The following is a 6501-nucleotide window of genomic DNA, read 5'->3' on the forward strand; positions in this document are numbered from 1 at the left end:
AATGAAAACAAATGAATTTTTTATGTAATTTTTAAGAGGGGCACAATTAGTTATGTCATCATTTTTGAAGCACACCATATTTTGATTTGAAATTAAATCGGCGTTTAGCACTTATGTGTACACTTCATATGTAGTGGGTAAGAAAAGTGTGCATTAAAAAATAACGAAATGGCAAGTAACTCAAAGTCTGTAACTTTACATTTCAGAATTTTCTAAATTTTCGGTTTATCGCGTATAGGTTTTGAAGCATTTAATTTTAAGAACTTTTTAAGTATGTATTGTATTCTACAAACAATTACGAATAATTTGATACCTTAGCAAGAGGTGTGCTTTCAGAATAAACTAACTTTTAAGATAAAATATTCTGCGATCTTGCGCGTAATTTTTATTCCAAAAACACTTTAATTGAAGGCACATTTGGAAAATACGACGAAACGATCTAAATCTTTCTATAACTGCTAGTCCTTATAAAATTACATATACATGTAAAATGCTTCAAAAAATTTGTCTCTAGAAGTGTGTAAAAACCCTGATTTACTACATTTAATGATGCTCCTTCTTTTAGTCAGAATATTTCGAGAATGGTATCAAAGCAACTGTTTTTCGACAAATGTTCTGATAGTTGCTCTTACTTAACTGGAGCCTTCTAAATTCAATGGCGTCCTCAGTTTCACCCTATTGGCTCCACTTTTCGAGATAGCGGTACTTGAAACTTTGCTTAAATTTTAACTATTTTATAAAAAAGTCCCTGGGTTTTGAAGATATTTTACTAAAATTTTGCACATAACCGTTTTTTAATATTACCTTAACTATTCCATAAAATCATCGAAATCGATTCACTAAAACATATAGCTCCCATACAACTGATTGATCAGAGACGTTGTTTTGCGTTATAACTCCTTCACTTAAACAGGTTAAAATTTAGTATAGGTTCAATTTAACATATAGCACGCATACAATTTATTATTCAGATATGAAGTTAGAGTTATAGCGCAAAAACACATATCTGAGTAATCAGTTGTATTGGAGCTATATGTTAATGTTAACCTATTTCGATAATTTTAAGGAATAATTAAGGTAATATTAAAAAACCTGTTTTTTATAAAATAGTTAAAATTTAATCAAATTTTCAAGTACCGTTATCTCGAAAACCGGAGCCAATCTGATAAAACACGGCATGCCATTGAATTTAGAACATCCCAATTAAGTGAGTTCAACTTTCAAAATCTTTGCTCAAAGTTTACAACTTGAACAGCGTAATTTCAACCCAGCTTATTCTTTTGTTTTCTATTTCATGCTTATTTCTCGTCTAACTTTTGAAGCATTTGATGAAAATGAATTACACTTATATTAATCGATTTATTAAGAGATTACGAATAAAATGATATATAAAACATAGGTGTGCGCACAAATTTAAAAATTAAAATTTTTTTTTGAAAGTGTACCTATTTTTTAGATTTGCCCATATATATGTATGTATGTATACTTCGGCCGCTGTGGTGTGGTGGTAAGCAGTGCGCGCTTTCACTCACCAGCACCTGGGTTCAAGCCCTGGTCAAAGCAACATCGCAAAAAAATTATAAAAAGGTTTTTTCTTAACAGCGGTCGTCCCTCGGCAGGCAATGGCAAACCTCCGAGTGTATTTCTGCCATGAAAAACAGCTTCTCATAAAAATACAATCGCCGTTCGGAGTCGGCGTAAAACTGTAGGTCCCTCCGCTTTGTGTGACAATATCAAGGCGCACGCCACAAGTTGGAGGAGAAGCTCGGCCAAACACTAACATATGTGTAAGCGCCAATCTATTATTATTATTATGTATACTTCGTAAGTGATATAAATATGCATGTACCTCGTGAATTCGCAAGACTGAAACAAAAATCAATAAGATAATTTAGTTTATAATTAAAATTTATAATGTCATAGACAACTGGCTGTTAATTTGTAAATAGGAATAATTTTATTAGCCGTAGGCTATTTTTGAACAAATAAATAAAATAAATAAATTAGCAACCCCAGAAACCCCCTGGTAACAAGTTCCAACCCATGACAATGCGTAAATCGTTCAGTATCAACAATTTAATTTTACTAGCCTCTTTTCGAGAGCATATTTTCGGGCGCTAGGCCCATTCTAACTGCGCAACACAGGTATGTAATTAAGGCAATGTTCCTCAATAATACCAGAGTAATTATATGTAAAAAAAAAATTTTAGCTGTATTTTGACATGTCAAGAAAATAAAAAAATTGAGAACATCAGCGTTTTTATAAAGAACCGACCAGCGCGACCTCGTGAGAAAACTTTTTTTTTCAAAATGAAAAAAACACGATTCTCCTTTTTTATCACAAATAACAATAATTGAAGGTAGCGTACATACAAGTAAAATATGATTAAATTTAAGTAACACATACATAAAAAAACCTAAGTCATAAGTATTTCAATTGCATCATCCGCGTCTTTCCTTTCCATGTTTACGCTTTGAGTACAAAATCACTTATGAGCCGCTCACCGTCTGTAGCAAGGCGCATCCATACGTATTGATGCGCCTTGGTCTGTAGCAAACGAAAGCGAGCATGTTGGCGCACATGTGCGCGGATCAGTTCGTCGTGTGTAGCCAGTGTAAAGGTGTTCTTACACGATATATATTTGCATGTGCACATGCCAATTTTTACATATGGAAATGCCAACATATCTTGTAAAGGTAAATTAGATTTGTTTCTGTACAAAGCAGATGTACGTACATACGCAAAAGAAATGTTGGGTTGACTTGAGCGTGCATCGACATGTGAGTGTTTCAGTGGCGGATCCAGCGGGGGGAGGTTTTGGGGGTTAAACTACGGGTCAGTCAGTGGCGGACCCAAGGGGGGTATTTCAATACATAGACGCCATATTATACATACATATGCGCCATATTAAAACCCCCCCGTGGGCCCGCCACTGACTGACACGTAGTTTAACCCCCAAAACCCCCCAGCTGGATCCGTCACTGGTGTGTTTTAGCAAAACTATAACGAATTTTCTCATGATACTTTACGAGGATGCTAAGAAACAGATTTGTTTACATAAATTCTCACTATTTTCACTTTTTTAATACTAGTATTTAAGTAATTTGTTGTTTAAATTTTGTGCACTTCCATTAGCAAATTTTCATATAAAAAGTGCAGCTATCACTTGTGCTTGCATAAATGCACGATCTTTTCAATGTTCACGTGTGTATTGTGTACAATAAATGTATTTTATTTTATTTTATTTTTTAACAATATAAAACGCGTTTAACCATTTCACTACTTTTCTTCAACAAAGTAAACAAGCAAACAAATTAAAATGGCTGTATTAAGCTTGATATACAGTTCAGTGCGAGCGTGAGCGTGAACTTTCGCAATGGCAAAGAATTCCATTTGTATCAAGGCGCATCAATTACAGGTGATATCGATAGAAGCTATGCTTCTTCTTATGAGCACGCTTGTGACAAATTATCGTCTGTTTTGCTTTGTTTACATATTCGCGTATACATACACATATACGTAAATATATAAGGCCTGTATGCAGCTCTCAAGAAAAGCAAAACTCCATATAAAATGACGTACAAGAAATGGCTAAGAAATTTTCTTGAGTCCAATTTCCTTAAGGCAGTACGCAGTTCTTAAGAAATTTACTACGCTTTCTACTACGGTTTTCTAAAGTTTTCTGTGAAAAAAGAGCACAAGGCAACCCAGGCTTGCAACAGAAATATATGCCCGTTCCATTATTTCTTGAGGAAAGAGTGAGGCAACAGGCTGTGAGGTATCAAAAATGTCAAAATTCCTTGGACACACGCGAAATAATGGCAATTTTTTCTTGAAAGTTTTCTTGAGAGCTGCATACAGGGCTATACCCTGCAAACAAATGCTACCGAAATCTTTAAGAGTATCGGAAATTTGTTAAGATTCTTTTAGGAATCTTTAAAGAAAAACATATGAAGCGGTTGACAAGAACTAGTAAAGAAATTTCTGTACGATTTCTTAGAGAAAATTCTTTAAAAAAATTGTGAAACCTTTCAGAGTTCTATGAAATCCTGGTATGCAGGGTATACATATACATACGAATATGAATACATAAAGAAGATGTTGATGACACAAGGAGTTCATACCAACGCATGATTCAATAATACAAGGTTAGATAATTATTGACAGCTGCGGTTTGACACTCCCTTACAAAAGGTTGCATTTACGAAGGACGGGGAAAGGGGCAAAATGAAATCTCTTGGTGGGAAAATGGTAGTAGAAAAGTACGCAAAGTAGACGATTAGTAGTGAAATTCCTTTTGTACATTCTAATGTATTTGCAGGAAATCTGGCATTTTAAACGAAATGTTGAACGTAATATTGATATATCTACGTGAATAACGTAATTTATGTACTATTTAGCTGTATAAAAACTGCAAAATGACTCAAAATTAAAATAAGACTACTGTGAGATTGATGTAAACATCCAGTGCTTATGTTTTCATCAGTTAAATATGCCCCATATGCATATACGAATAAACATATTGCACAAAAGCTTATACTTTTATTTCACACAAAGCTACACTGTTTCCATGTAAATTTGCAAAGAAGCAACACGGTGCCACTCAAGGCGAATTCATATAAGGTGGTATCGATTCAACAAATACAACAATTACCTGTATTTTGTTTTTGCTTTTAGCTGGGGATTATCAAATTTCAGCTATTCTTCTCCGAATGAAAAAGGGCGACAGAAAATGCAAACACTCTCACGTGTTCACTCACTCACTAGCAAAATGTAAAATTTTGACAATCAAACGCTGCACGCAGCTGATTAAACAACACCACCTTATATAAATTCGCCTTGGTGCCACTGCTAAGGGAGCGGTGCGAGAGAGACAACTGTCAGTTTATCGAACCTTGTATTAGGTGCGTTCGTTTAAAATCTTCAGCAGAAACCAACCAACTGCCAAATTTCGGCGAAATGTCATCTGTTCTCTCACATGAGAGAAATATCCAAAATAGTACGCGAACAGAAAATTTGCAGAAACTTGCAAGTTAGACGAACAGCTGATATAATTTTTGTTTACATACAAAAGTGTAAAATTTAAAACGTACGAAAAGTCATCGCAAAGTGTTATACTGACACAGTTTATTGATTAAACAAATAACTACTTATTTCTTACAAGTTTAATTAGTCGCATTTTGTAATTTTTATCTTCCAAACCATTAAAATTCAATTTTGTGATTTGCGTAAATGCCAACAAGCTGTTTTTGATCAGCTGTTTTCCTGTTGGCAAATTGCTGTTTGCAAAAATTTTTCCAGCAGAAACCAGCAGCTTCCCCTCAAAATGAAATGTCAGTTTGCTCTCTCAATTCCCCCTACTTTGCAAGTTTTTTGCGTACGCGAACGCAAAAACTTGTAAGTTTTGGTTAAACATGAACAATTAACAGCTACGTGAACGAACCTATTATTGAATCATGATACCAACGGTAAATGTTGTTTTTGTACGATTGCTACAACCTGTAGTTATTGAATCATGCATTTGTATTCTTTGACTGCGTTTATACACGGAAACTTTTGTCGCCGCGATTTTTCACATTCCCTTTTGTGTTCCTCGTTTCATTTACACACGGAGATTTGTGTGTATGCAATTGTTGTTGTCAGCTGTGAACAGCGGTTCAATTTACACAGGCGAACGAGAGCACAAAGCGTGTTGCCCTAGCACGAGCAACTCGGTGCCCCTCTCCTTTCCTCGTCCCGCTCTCTCGTACAAACGTCGAGTTGCGGCAAAAAAAACCGCCGTGTGTAAATGTGCACTTATGGACGCTCACACACATCTGTCAAAACTTGTCGTTCACATGCGAATGCTTTGCGTACGCACACAATTGAGTGTGAGCTTGAAAAAAAGATTATGCATTTTAATTTAGTTTTTATTCTATAATTCTGAAAGATATTTTGATTCTCTATTTTTTGATGTATCAACTATTGCCAAAAGTTAAGTAATAACGAAGATATTGGTCAAAATAAGAAGCTCACGCTCACGCTCGTATTGAACTGTACATATGTATACCAGGCTTTATCCGACCAGAAGGGTGCTACCACATGTTCGAAAATTACGGATAGTAAAATACCCAACTTATAAACCGAAAACCGAAAGAAAAAATGGCCAGACTGGTAGGGCGGTGCAAAGTGGGTGCCAGACGCGGCTAAAGTGGCGATTAAAAGTGGACTATTTACACTATAATAACCAGGCTAAATTTTATATATTATCATAGGTTGAATCCTCAGGAGGCTATATGTTTGAAGCCAGACGAAATTTTGGGTGCAAATGCCCTGCCAGATCCAAAAATCCGTTACTATGCAGACGTTCAAATCAACTTGTTTCTTACTAATTTTTAATATACTTTGTTGACGAAATGGAAAAGTATCGTAAAAATACTATAAAAAAGAATTTTAAAAATAGCAGCCGTTAAAATAAACGCGTTTCTCGTTGCTCAAAGTGCTCCAAAATCTTTCAGAAC

This window comes from Rhagoletis zephyria, unplaced genomic scaffold, assembly GCF_001687245.7.
Source record: "Rhagoletis zephyria isolate East Lansing unplaced genomic scaffold, Rhagoletis_zephyria_1.1 Rzeph_scaffold_03064, whole genome shotgun sequence".
Classification (NCBI taxonomy): Eukaryota; Metazoa; Arthropoda; class Insecta; order Diptera; family Tephritidae; genus Rhagoletis; species Rhagoletis zephyria.